Source organism: Xenopus tropicalis, chromosome 9 (assembly GCF_000004195.4).
Source record: "Xenopus tropicalis strain Nigerian chromosome 9, UCB_Xtro_10.0, whole genome shotgun sequence".
Classification (NCBI taxonomy): Eukaryota; Metazoa; Chordata; class Amphibia; order Anura; family Pipidae; genus Xenopus; species Xenopus tropicalis.
In genome coordinates, this window is record NC_030685.2 from 50823205 (window position 1) to 50837643 (window position 14439).

Consider the following 14439-nt stretch of genomic DNA (forward strand, 5'->3'; position numbering starts at 1 on the left):
CCTGTATATAAATCTTAACTGCCTTAATATAAACTAGACTTATCTAGTGTCCTACAGTAATACTGTAATATACCTACAGACTCAGAGATTCATTTGAATATGTAGAATCTATTTCAAAAAATAAAAAATCAGCCTTGGAAGCTTTGCAGAATGCAAATGTTCTCTCTTTCTCAGGACTGCCCAGTTTAAATTGATAGTATAAAGCCATGTTAATAAAATGTGGTTTGCATATCTTTTGTAGCAGGTGGCCCTTTATAAAATCTATTTGTGCCTAAAAAATTGCTTTGCAAGATACAACAATTGAAGATTAGCAACCTAAACATGCTATAGATGTTATAGAACATTTTTTAACAAGACACTGCCATGTATGAATATATATGCTATGCTGCATAGTTCTGTGTCTTGAGTTTTTACGCCAGTTGTTGGTTTGGTAAATAAGGTGTGTAGTACTAGGTGATGCTGATGAGTACTTTCTTTTCTCATGTTTGTTCGGTCCTTCTGACACAGGTTGGCTTGCCCCCTGATTTGTGAATGGGTTTGTGGTGAGTTTCCGTGCTTCGCCATTGGCGCTACAATTTTATTGACATGTGTAAAAAACCTATTTTGACGAGCGCCATTTTCCATGTTTACCAAATTTTTCAGCAAAGCCAAAGAGAACATATTTACTCATCATTAATGCCAGTCAATCAGATACACCATGTCAATGCATCTTGTGCCTGATTTCTCACATGGGCCCATATTGACATAGCAGTAGCCAGTTTATCACATTTCAATTTTTCCAGCAAACAGAATTATGGTGGAATTCTGGGTGAAAATCTTGCACTGTACATGAAAATTCTGCACTAATATATTGTTGCATGTAGTGCCAGTTTAGTGAATGAGCTGCTTAGATTGTACTTTCAAAAATTCTGTATAATTTCTAGAAAATATTTTTTTATATTTCAAATATCTATATTCCCTTTTGCAGAGCTTATTGGGGGCAGCTTATGATAAGGATTGAAGGTTTAGTTAAGCACATTAAACTGAGGATTGTTAAGGGATAATTTTTTTGTTGAATACAGTAGCAGTGATAAACACACTGCAGTAAAAGAATAATATGTTTAAATGATAACACTATGGTGTGTATAAGATCCATTCCACAGTTCCTTTTGATCTACTGTCATAGTATGATGGTAAGATAAAAGATTTGATATTTTACAGATCTTGGAGTGCCGGTCCCCTGCTTTGATATAATTATTATATATACAGTATATATATATATATATATATACATATAGTCAATATGAAGTCCGCACTCTGTATTAATTAGTATTACAAAGGTCACAATGAGGTTGCTCATTAGATCTAAGATATAATTGAGAGCAGCATAATGAGTATAAACTATAATCCATAATTAGAAATGATCTTCATCCCTCCATCTACAGTAGGTAAAACTCCACAAATTATATGCAGCAAAGTATATGAGTCACATTTTTCAGAATTTAGTATATGCTATCACTGCATGACTGAGCACCCAAGTGTAATTTCAGTGTGTGTGTGTGTTGGGGGGGGGGCTATATATATAAAGAGTGAAAGAGGGAGAGAGGGAAAAGCAAGAGTGTGAGAAAGTAGCAACTCATTTAGGATCAAATTTATTTCACCTTTTTTGCCACAGGTTTGCGTAACCTCAAAAGTTGAAGTTTTAAAATAATGGGGAGATTTATCAATGTTAGAGGCTGATTTTTTTTGCAATTTGATTTTTTTTTGCACTAAAAAAACCTTAAATTCGAATTATGTTTCAAAAACTCAAATGTCTGGTATTTAAAGGAGACATATTGGATAAAACCCCTAATATACGCGCTGGTTTCACTTTGGGCTAAAAATTAATCCTATCTGTAAAAATGGCCCCTTTATTGGAGCTCCCTATAGATCGTATCAGTTCTCTGTGTTTGAAATGAAGAGTGGGCGTGTCCTAATGGTCCCTGCCAGAAGCACAGTAGGAGGGGGAGAGCCAATCACAGCCCTGCACTCACACAAGCCAAGACAGGCTTCAGTTCCCTATCAGGTCAGCCTAGTTGCTGATTGGTTCCTATCCTACAGTGCAGTGTTCTGAGTGCCACGGCTCCCCTGCACATCCAGAGAATTCAGCCAGCAGGAAGTGGAACAGATGGGCAGGACTAGTGGAGTTTTGCTGGAATTTCTCAATAAATCAGTCCGAAACACAACTTTTTAAGGACAATCCTTCTATATCTAGAGGAGTATAATTCACTGGTACATTCTTAATTTTTATAGGATGTGCAAAAAACCCAAATGTAAAAATTTGCCATCTAAAAGTTTGTGAGTTAGGAATTGTCAGTGGGAAGTCAATGGGAATTGTCTTAGGAAAAATCAAGCCATATTTTTAAACTCAAATGTTTCGAGTTTTTCGAATTTATAAACTCGAAAATTTACAATTTTTTATTTGCAGGAGTTTTCCTGATTAATAAATAAGCAAACATTCAATATGCAAGTTTATGCGATTAAGAAAAACAAGCTAGAACTCGAATTCACAAACTTGAAAATTGATAAATAAGTCCGTAGGTGATGTCAGGTCTGACATGTCAATTGTTTTCTAGGGCTCTGATGCATATCTGAGCAGCCATCTAACCTAAGGGCTGTTAGGACATTATTTGAAACCCACCCAGTGATTATCAGTAAGCAGAATTTTCATAGGCTTCATTTGATGGAGTATGTATGTATCCAGCCTTATTGACTATGTGCTTACTATTACAACCCTGCCTCTGTAAAATAATAATTTTCCTTTTAGCAGCAATGAGCATATCCATCATTCAATACAGAACGTACTGCAGCAGAAGTTGTTCATTATCTCATACTATCCCAAACCAGCCACCACTCAATGTCCATTACCCATTAAATATGTTTTTCAACATCTGAGCATTTGATTTAATTACAGGGAGTTTAATGTCATATTGTTTTATTTGTTTTGTCTTGTCTGCTCACCAGATGAGCTGTGTAAAGATAGTGTTTCATAGCTTCAAAGCTTGTGTTGCAACCTGAGCAAAGTATATCAGAAGCAATGCATTTATTCTGAAAAACATCAGCTGTCTGGTTAAAATGATTCCCTGGGTGCTGTGTGCATCATAAGTGGAATGTATTACAGCTCTCTCCATCTCTCTCTTTTTAACACCTTTCATCTCGTGTTTAAAATGTTGTGATTGGCCTCTCCGGAGCGAAACTCAATTTCCTCTCCCCGTCCTATTTTATGGTCGTTGTCAGGAATTTCAGACATTTGTCTAGGTATATGACAGATCTGCTTCAGATTCATTGCTCTTCTTATGTACCTTAAGATTGCAATACCAAGTCCATAAATTCAGTTTTCTCTGTGCTGCCAGCTCTTGGTTGTTTGAGATCATGCCCCGAAGGCTATTATAGCAGCTCCATCGTATTTGATATGGATTTGCTCAGCACTTGGGATCAGCAGATAGCTAGGCTTTGTTGGCTAGAATTCGGGTTTGTTTTCCATAATCCCAAACTTCAGCCTTTTTTCTTTGTGATTTATCAAGCCTTTGTAGAAACTGAAAAGCTTATATTACTTTCTCTATAGCACTTGAAGGTCAAATGCAAAGTTGCAATGTTTGTGCTTCCTAAAGTATGTCTACTGCCAAAAGCGTATTTTTTAGAGGCACACAAGACAGAGAGGATGGATAATTTTAAATTTTAAGAGCACAATTTATTACAAATAATACTAATTATTTTATCTTTAAAGGACAATTCATCTCAGCATTAACATTTAGCATGTTGAAGAAACACATAAAAAGGTTGTTTACTTAGTAACATGCAACAAAAGAATGCAATGATTCTTTTGCATTTTGCACATGGTGTTTGGCCTGTTTTGAAAATCCAGTGCTAGGTGAAGAGCAGCATCAGGGAGTGCAGGCCAGCCCAATCCTTATTGGCTGGCATAGGCTGGAGATAAATACAAGGTCCATTGGTGCCTGAGCTCATACGTCAGGGGACAGGTGGGGGTATGCCAACATGCCTCCCCTCTTTCATCCCTTACCAGTTCATACAATATATTCATAGGGGCAGGTATTCATAAGTGGCAGGTATCTGTGTTCCAGGAAAATGCAATTTCCAAAATGCAAAAGTACAGCGCTGCGTACGTAAGTAGCGCTTTATAAATAAACATATACATACATACATACATACAAAACAACACTGCTGATAGTTGCCTTTTTGCACTTTTTGTGCATGCTGTGTTCTGTTAGGTAATTGACCCCTATAATGTATATTAGTTGTTGTACTTGCCTTTCTCTCTTTTTCGGTCTTAAACCCGTAATTTAAATTCTTTGTGGTTGCTAGGGTTAGGATTATCCTTTTCTATAGAATTAATGAAAATCCCTAGAAGGCTGTGATGCTTGATTTATATGATTTCCTTTTAGGTCTGTAATGTACACAAGTTCCTAGTTTTCAGGCCAGTGAATGAAGTGGAAAGCGGGTTAAATGTTAAACTAGAGAGAAGCCCCACCAAAAAATTCAATAAACACCAAATAATATTAAAAATAAAGGCCCAGTGCAAAGATCATTATGGTTACATAATCAAAATTTTAAAGATACTAACATTCTTCTCTAATAACAGTTGCCCTTTCATTATATTCCCAGTATTACAAATGGCTACATCTTTTCTGGCCAAGAACAGATTTTTAAATTATGTTTATCTGACCAAGTTCAGGAAAAAAACTATACGTTTCCTTGACAGCTTGGATAAATAACATTATCTCAGGCATACTGTGTTTGCTTTAAACAGGAACAGGTACATTGAATGTACAGCCCCAAGTAAAACCAATAGAACTGTATAAACTTAAAGCTATCATTCCATTTACTAGCATCTCCCTGTATTTCAAACTGGAATGAAGGGAAGTAAAATGAAATTGAGAGCAGTAATGTAGTCGTAAAGTGTGAAAGTTAAATCTGTTCATTGCACTTCTCAGTCCCACCTAAAATATAACATTGACCCTTTGCTGCCTTTTCTATCGATGCTAGAAAAATGTTTTATCAGGACGCGAGTATGGCTTTGACACAGCAAGAACAGGGCTGCCTGGATGTAAGGGTATGGAGACAGGAGCTTTGGCCAGGTTAGGCAGGCTTAGGGAGGAGAGGGTTAACCCAGCTGAGTGATTCATGATTGAAGGGTGCAACTAGTGAGACGGGAAGTAGGAAGAGCTTAGCCGGAAGCCTCAGTTGCTTCCCAGCGTGAGCAGCATTCCACCTGCCCATGAGAGCCTGGAGGTTGGTGGGTGCTTATAAATAGATTTAGTTCCTGCTACGGGTAGTGTACATTGCTGCAGTTTGGTTGGTGGGGAAATGCTTGCCAGAGTGGACAATGGGGTCAGTATTCACCAATTCTGTAGAGTCGGTTGTTCCCTCATTTCACTTTGATTCCCCACTGAACGCTAAAAAAGATACAATGTTTCTCAAACTTAATTAAAAAGCAGATTTTGGCAGAGAGCCCAGAACATTAACAAGCCACAACTGCACTTAGATACAATTGTAACTAATAAGCTAAACAGGTCTTTTGGGGGAACTGAGACTTGCACCTTAAAAGGCAATTTCAAATTTTTTTAGCAACACTCTAATAACCACTCTAATAACCTGCCAAATGTAGTAAAATGGGAGTGGTATTTAGGGGGTGTGGTCAAAAAATGGGCATGGTCAAAACATTTTTTAAATGCGCTATGCACAACATTTCTTTTTGTCCCTCTTTGCATTTTTCAAATTTTGGGTAGTATGGTAATGGTCCCGTGAGGTAAGGGTTTGAGTGAGGCTTACTATGGGCAAGCAAATTTGTTTGTTAACATTGTAAATAAAAGCTGCAGCTTTTTCCCCCCAGTGTCATTATTTATAGCCAAGAAATGGAGGTAACGATGACCAGTGACCTGGATGCTGCACAGGTCAAAGCAGCTATGTCTCCATGGTTAATGAAATCAAAGAAGCAATTTTTTTAGCAAAAAAATACACAAAAAAAAACCTATAAAAATATGCAGGGTTTATGAAGGGGTTATAGCACTGTCTGCAAGACATTTTCTCAATTTATAATGTGCTTCCTGCCTAGAGACAGGAATGCTGGTGCAGCCTGGTATACTTTGTGGTAATGTTTAATAACATTGATTTGTTTAAATCAGGAAGCTATCAGCAGTTCAGATTTATTACATCTTGAGTCAAAAAGGTCATGTAGGTTGTGTTCTAGCTAAATAAAGGCTGATAGCATTACAGTAGGATCCTGACATGCACTGACACTGTTAGAATGTATAGGCAAATATGTGCTTATCTGATGAATTTTATTAGCAAATGTTATGCCCAAACCTAAATAAAATAACTCAAGTTTAACCATTAAAAAGGCAGCTGTATGCCCCCCCCCCCTTTGACATGAGCCCATTCAGCTGGGTTTATCAGTTGGACAAACTATATGAACTTCCAAAATAAATATATTTTTTTTACAATGTAATATCAACTACCACAGATTGAATACCACGTTTTGTGGCCAGTGCTAAATTGCCTCTAGTCCGAAAACACTTTTCTTAATAAAATGACTCTTCAGGCAATTTCACATGATTGCACAAGTAAAGTATTTTACCTTCGCCAATTCAGCTTAACTTCAATGCAAAGGTAATATGCAAGATTCAAAGCTTTGCAAATACGTAAGTGGTGTATATAATAAAGGATATTCATAATAAAAGATGTTTTTGGATGTTTTATCACTAAGCATATGAAACTAGTGGAGAAATGTAATAAAAGTTGTAAACACCAAAATTTGCACAAATAAGAATACAAATTTGCATTTGTATGTACAATGTAATATATTACATTTTTGAGTTTTCCTCTGCCTGGGGAATAGAGAACGGGACCCTGTTTCATTGCTCCTCAGTTTAGGGCCTCAGATCAAAGTACTAACTTCACTATGAAAAAATGACCTTTTAAAATCCTTGGGTAATGTTTTGGGGCTCCCATATTTTGGCTTCTTGGCATGATCAAATGTATATAAAAATAAGCCCATCCAACAGGGCCAGCAAAAATGTAGCTTATTGTTTAGAAAGCATTTACCAAGTCATATCTGCTGTGGAGGGAGACACAAAATAAGAAATAGGTTGCAGCATTATGAAGCAAAGGGCAGAGGTTTACAGTATGAAATTGGAAGTGAACACATACTTTAAAGCACAAACTCTTTCTTCAGCTAAGAATTTGAGCTAGGGTTGAAAGTGCTTTATTGTGTATAAGTGAGATATTGTGTGCATTATTTGGATCAATAAAAAATGTCCAGATTTATATGCAAACCTGATATTCAACCAATACTTTATTGCTTATTATAAAACTGTACAGAATATCAATTGAAGGAGTGTGTAGATCAATGAGAGAGATGAAGAACAGAAGATGGCCTACAACTAACAGATGCTGGAGAACCGTAAATAATAAATGTTCTCTGAGATCATGTGTATTTTACCATTGATTTCACCATAAGCTAGGAACTGTATAGGGATTTCTGTGATTCTCCCTAAATATCTGAGCACGGTATGGGTCACTGTCACATTATGATGTGCAATAATTTATTATAATGTAATTCAACACTTTTAAGATATAAAATTTGTTTGTTTTGCATTTAGGTTTTGAGGCATAATAATGCATAGTTACTTTACAACAATGTATGTAGTGGGTTATTGTTCTTTTTTTTTTTTTTTTGCTCTTTAGTATTGTATTATCTTTAGTATGTTATCTAATATCTAATAGCAATCAGTGGTTTGAACAACAGTTTGGAAGATGGATAGTAAAGGGCATTATGAGTATCTAGGCTGTGAACAAATTTGCTCTGTTCTGGTTGCGGGCTTCTCTGGTCCCCACTACTGTACAACTTTCTTTATAAAAGATGTAGAATAGAAAAGCAAATTAAAACATAAAATTTTTATCGTCTGCATCATACTAGACTACAACGGGGTTAATGTAATAAAATTTCTAACATTTGCATCAGCCTATATCAATCAGCATTGATTGGGATTTTAACCGGTGGGCCCTTTGACCTTTTTGGAGCACAAAGCATTAACTCTTTTCAAATTTTTCCTGGCTCTGCTTGTTTGTTTATTTATTACCAAGATAGGAAAGAGTTAATACAACACTCTATGATGTGAACGCTATATATGAAAAATCCAAGACCTCTAAGGGCTCTGGCACACGGGGAGATTAGTCGCCCGCGACAAATCTCTCTGTTCGCGGACGACTAATCTCCCCGAAATGTTTACTCTCAAGGCAACTTCTGTGATTTCACTGAAATCGCACCGCCGCGTATGCCATCCCACCGGTGATTTACATTTTCGCCGGTGGGATGGCATTTCGGGGAGATTAGTCGCCCATGAACAGGGAGATTTGTAGCGGGCGACTAATCTCCCCGTGTGCCAGAGCCCTAAAACAGATTATCCTAGTGCATAAACATTTGGGGAGACGGCACTCCCCCAAGCAATTCTAACCACCAAAAAAGGTACCAACACTCAAAGCAATTGCAATAGGGAAGCAGTCCCTCATATTTATTGTATCAAAGAAAAACAAACAATGGCCCTTCATTTTTTTGGGACAAGCATATTTGCTACTGCCAGGGTTTGTTTTGTTTTTCCGTAGAAAGCAGCAACAGGTGAGTAAAGTCATTTTGACTGCCTCGGTTCTGCCTAAGTGCACCACACTGGTCAAAGCTCCATGTGTATCATAAGCTGTAGACTGGAAGGCTTAGAGGAAGATGATGAAAGGAAAAGAGAGATTAGGAAGAAAGTTTTTGTGTGCACAAACTGTCTCACGTAACTGGTAACTTCTATAAAATGGTGCCTGTAGAGATTATTGGTTTGAAATGTTTAAAGATTCTAATGTCAGGTAAGGTATTTAAAAACCGTGAAAGTATAAGCTAAAGACTGCCAGTGATGGAACTGTACTGTAGGTGATAACAGATAAGGGAAAGTCCTCATACAATTTTCTCTTCCTGCAATCAATCCAATGATCCCTCTGCAGCTGTGAAATGTTAAGGAAGAGACTGTTTTGATGTGTTTGGAATGTATAATAAACAGACCACATACCAACTGTAAAACTATACTGCAGTTTCAGAGAGCTGGAGAAAATGAATTGTTTTTATACCTATCTGGACAGTTATGACCTCTTGCAAAGTCATGGAAAAGGGAGAATGAATCAAGACTTCTTTGGCATTAACTCTGTTTTTCTGCTAAAAGGAGGCCAAAAAAGTTTATGTTGGAAAAAGACACAAAACAGTGGGATTGGTGCTTTGCTGAGAAATCAAGTTATTAACATCAGAAGTAACATTCTCTCCGCATGGTGTTTGTGTAAGCAGCTGAAATGGCTTTCCTCCATTAAGTTTAATTCAACTTTGGTAGAGAGACATATTCCTCTGAGCCAATACAGGTAATTCCCATGAAGTTAAGTCACAGTAACAGTGGTGAAACTAGCTATACAGCAGACCCTGTGGCCGTAGTGGGGGGGGGGGGGGGGGGGGGGGATGATGGCACATGGAGAGATTTGTTGCCCACAGGAAATCTGGCCCAGGGGCGACAAATTTTCTGAAAATTCTATTGCATTGGCGTTAGAGTGAATTTACTTACAATAGGAAGTGGCTTGGGTGGCTTCAGGCATTACTGTGTTAAAGCAGTCTAAACAACGAGCTGCATTAAACATGACTTTTATTCCAGACAATTTAGAAACATCACACAGTGGTTATAAGGCAGGACAAGTCTGCCTAATGCTTTTCAAACTCTACAGTACTTAATTATATGCTAATATCAAATTATAAAACAAGATGCCACATTTTGGTCACGTTATTCTAAACTAATTACATGACTTGCACAAACCCAGATATCTAAAAGAATTAATCCGCAACCTATTTTTTAGTTAGTGCCTTAGGTCCTGGTTTGTGGCAAGAAGATCCAAAAGAAAACGTCCCAGTCTAATTGGAGCAGTAACCTTTTCTATCACCTGAACTTTTAATAAATTACTTTATCCCTCTGTACATGTGGCAAAATGCCTGCTTATTGCAGTGTCCATACTGCATTTATCTACGGCAAACACATGTTCCCTCACATCTTTCAACTTACAAATGGTTCTACACATACATATATACAGCACCTCACATGTTTTACACTAAAGGAAATAAACAACAAAAATTATGTTAAAGGTGACCTAAATTTGCTGCCAGAATCTTTTACTTGGCAACAAATGCACTGGCTGCTGCCACGCCTAAATGTTTCCCTCAGGTCCAACCAAGTGTTCCACGCACTGGAGACGCCTAACATCTGTATGGCAGAATTCCTGTCAGGAGATGATTTCTTTCTCAATCTGATTACATTTAGGTATCAAAAGATTTTCTCTATTTGTGTCACAAACTCTCCTATAGGCAGAAGTTATCACCTCCTCTGGATAAGATGTTTGAATAAATCTATTTCCCAATTCCCTTGCACGTGTGTGGCACAGCATTTCTGTTAAGCAGTTCCTCCTCACTTGAAGGAGCTGCCCATCAGGTATCCCTCTCACCATATGTTTTGAGAGTCAACTTTGTGTGTGTAATAATGTATTCCTAGCAAATTTTCCAAAATAATTCACTAATAATATCTTTATTATTTTCCAGTTTTACTGCAAGTGTAAAATACAGATTCAAACCATTGTTATTCACATAATCCAACAAATTCTCAGGAGTATAGAGACCCCGTTTCCATATAATTAGCAGGTCATTGATAAACCTCACAACCACACAACCTGTTCATTAAAGGGACTTCCACCCCCAAAGATGTGGGACTCCTCCCACGTAGAGGTTGGCGTATTAGGGGAGGGGGGGCAAACACCACACTCATTGCCGTCCTAAACCTCTGAAAGTAGAATGTTCCACAACATGAGTACATGGATCCAATGGATAACTTGAAAATATTATCTTAAGAGTAGGTAATCGATTCAACTCCTTTCCCATGTGAGATTAAGGAGTACAAAGAACTCATCAAGTGAAATCCAAGCAAAATCTTCAGCCCAATTAAACTTTTTCAATTTATCGAGTAGATCCATGAAAGGCAATAAGTATAAACATTTATATTTGATACGCTCTCATTCAAACACCCAATCCCACCATTACTGGTCTTGCCTTCAGTCTTCTTCAAACCCTTCTGGGCAAATGGTGGAAAATAGTTCCCATTGTTTTGTGATATCACGTCAACTTGCAGTGCAGCAGTAATCAGCAAATTAAGTTTAGCAGAGAAATCACATGGCTGTGGCACCCTGGGAGATGAAGACAATGTCAAATTTTAAAATTAAATATAATAAAACCTGTTTGCGCTCTTAAAAATGGATTTCAATGCAGGATTGTACAGGAGAAGCTCTATTAACTGATGTGTCCCATGACAGTATTCCTTTTTCCTATTGTCACTGTGAAAACATTGTCAATGTGCAAAGCACACAATTTCAGTGCAATACACCATGTTTTCTAACAAATCCCAGAATTCCAGCATAATTACAGGCTCCATAATTTTAATTTAAAAAAAAATGCCAAACTAAAGAAAACACATTAGGGTGTCATTGTAGATGCAGAGGCAAGTGACAGAGCATTAAGGAGAACAAACATAGCACCCCTTTGTTGCTCAGTCAGAAAGCATTTGCTGCAGAGCACAGAACTTGAGGGTGCAAGTAGCCCTGAATAATATATGTTAGAGGGTTGGCAGGGGGCGTGGCCTACATGCCCAACCCTGCCCCTCATGAATACACTGCTAAATGCTGCCAAACATGGGTTGTGATGTATTTTTTGGGGAAGCGCTGGTACTTGAACCATACTGTAGGCGCTGATGGAGGGACAGGGTGAAAAGTGCAAAAAGCATGCCAGCTTGTGTCAGTCTTTCTGCCATTAGCTAAAGCCCCCTTCTGTCAAAACTTGATGATAGATAACTTATAAAGCTATATACATTTTTTTATTGAAATATATTGTATCATGTAATATTACATTCATAATGACATATTAAAATTGTAATATATATATAAACCCTGGAAAAATAGTTGGTTCTATTATAATCCTTAAAAGTGAATTAACATTGTGCTTTACAATTGTGGAAATCTTTAGGCATAATCCAATATTTATAAAGCTGTATCATTTATCCAATGCCAGAATAACACCTAACATGATGCTACTACATTACATCATCACAGACCTGCAGTAACCAATTGAATTAAGGGGGACAAATTCAGGTAGCTGGTTTGTAAACTGGTGTAATATGCATTGTAAAAAGTAGAGTGATTCCATAAATGCTGTTATGCAGGTTTTTTCTAATATAGCCCACTGTTTACACCAACATTTACACTTGTTTACCTGTTCATGTATGAAATCATTACATGGCTTTATGACTATGCAAGATGCATAGCCAGGCCCGGATTTGCGGAGAGGCCACAAAGGCCCGGGCCTAGGGCGGCAGAAGTTTAGGGGCGGCATGCCGCCCCGCCGCAAGAACATTTTTTAATTTTGCTCCCATACGGAGCAGTCGGGACCTCTCCCCACTGCTCCGTATGGGAGTTAAAAAGAGCGTTCGCGCATGCGCTGGCGCTTTGTGCATGCGCAATGGGGAGCTGGCGCTTTGCGCATGCGCACTGGGGGCGCATTTGCGCATGCGCACTGGGGTGCGCGTTCGCGCATGCGCATGGGGGACTCCCACAGGGGCGGCCTGGGGGCGCACCAAAGAGAAATCCGGCCCTGTGCATAGCATACTGTGGTGTTAATCTGACAAAATAAACTGTATTGGTGCCATTTTTAACACACCTTTTCAGCTGCAAATGACAAATAAGAGCACATAGCTTTGGAAAGCACTTTAATCCATCTGCATTAGAAGATGTAAGCCCATACTAGTATCCTAGTACACTGACATGCTGGAGTCTGCATTCCACTTATGTTCCAATTTTATTTCAAGCAATGCAAAATGCTATGTCCTCAACAGAGGTAGGAATGTTAGCATTATCCAGTAGGCAATTTAATTCTGAGTGTTTAAAAGGAACAGTGGTAGAACCACTGCTGATTGATAGCATTGACTTTATAGATTTTCTTTCACATCCAGACCAAGACTTAGTTAATGAACATATGGACAAATTAGCAAATATTACTTCATTATTTCACCTGATTCCCAGATGGCATGACTCACAGAATTAAAGCATTCAATCTTGAACAAAGAGAAGAACTTTTGCATTGAATTCGATTTGTGTAGGTAGCAATTTATCCACAGAAACTGATGCTAGTAATAGTATAATTGAACAGTGCTCAAAGTTATTGTTAGGGCTGCAAAGGGCTAATATCCTAAGGTGGCAAACTCCTCTGCCTTTTTTCTGGTGAAGGTAAGTAAAAAGTGTAAAGAAAAACATATCTTTATTTCAAAAATGCCAGTGTTGTGGCCACCTACCTATTTATAGAACTACAGAATTGATCTTTGGTTGCCTTTGAGGTCTGAGATTCATGAAATTAAACCTATGCAAGGTTAAGACAATTCTAGCTGTGTTTATTTAGGTTTCTGGATACGCTTAGAAAACACAGTTGTGCACAACGCTCTGTTTATAGTCCAGTACTAAGCTATATGCTACAGTATATCCTAGTCTTTTAAATTACACGTAAATCTTAGTCAGTCAGATCAGCCACTATATGCTTTGGACAAGTCCCTTGTAAAAGAAATGCTTTAATACATAGTAAAAAAGATGAAAAATAGTGTATATTCTTGGAAAATTGCAGGTCTATATAAAATACAAAAAATACAAGAAAAAAACATTGCATAAAACAGCCCATATTAAAAACACATTAGTATAAATAATAAATGCATTTTTTAAGAAAAATATATTTTTTCTTAAACAAGTATAGGACCCGTTATCCAGAATGCTCGGGACCAAGGGTATTCTGGTAAGGGGTCTTTCTGTAATTAGGATCTCCAAACCTTAAGTCTACAAAAAAAATCAATAAAACATTAATTAACCCCAATAGGATTGTTTTGCATCCAATAAGGATTATTTGTATCTTAGTTGGGATCAAGTACAAGGTATTGTTTTATTACTACAGAGAAAAAGGAAATCAGTTTTAAAATTCTGAATTATTTGATTAAAATGGAGTCTATGAGAGACGGGCTTTCCATAATTCGGAGCTTTCTGGATAACGGGTTTCCGGATAAGGGGTCCAATACCAATACCACAAGTGCTGATTTGGTAACCTAGGATGTTGCTTTATAGTCACTTTGCAATGTGTGCTCCAAAACGTGTTGGCATAATGTGCCAGTATACTCTCCTTCCTTAAAAAATCTAGAGGCTAGATCTAGAAGATGTTTATATTTTAGCACATTTAAGGACATGTTTTTTTGTTTAATTAAGTTATGAGTATTGAGTATTGCAGTTACGAATTACTGCCTGTAGCCTGTATGGACAAGA